This window comes from Sinocyclocheilus rhinocerous, unplaced genomic scaffold (genome assembly GCF_001515625.1).
Source record: "Sinocyclocheilus rhinocerous isolate Xijiao unplaced genomic scaffold, SAMN03320098_v1.1 scaffold2455, whole genome shotgun sequence".
Taxonomy (NCBI): Eukaryota; Metazoa; Chordata; class Actinopteri; order Cypriniformes; family Cyprinidae; genus Sinocyclocheilus; species Sinocyclocheilus rhinocerous.
Window position 1 is genome coordinate 98,671 of NW_015637542.1, and position 452 is coordinate 99,122.

A 452-nucleotide genomic window follows, 5' to 3' on the forward strand; every position below is an offset into this window, starting at 1 on the left:
TCAGTTCTCCTCTGGCCAGAATTTGGATTGTGTGAAGCTGAAAAACTCACCAGCTCTTCTTACACAGATGAACTGAAGAAGAATCACAGCAGGAGCAGCAAACACTGCAAACTCAACAATAATCACAATCACTGCAGAACAGATGTGTGGACAGATGACAGACAAAGATCAATCTGTGAATGAAATGAAATCAAAGGTATAAAACGATAAACAATTCTTGACAAAGCACTGAAGATTGACTGTTTCAGTATTAATGAACTGCAGGTAAAGACGTGTGGTAGCTCTGAATAATGATCCAGCAGTCCTACTGATTCAGTTTCTGCTAGATCTGTGATCATGTCTGTTAGTTCAGTTCAAATATAATGCTATATAAACAAATCATCATCACTTCAACATCAGATCAAACGTGAGCTTCACATCACAGAAATGATGAATGAACTTCCACTGCTTCA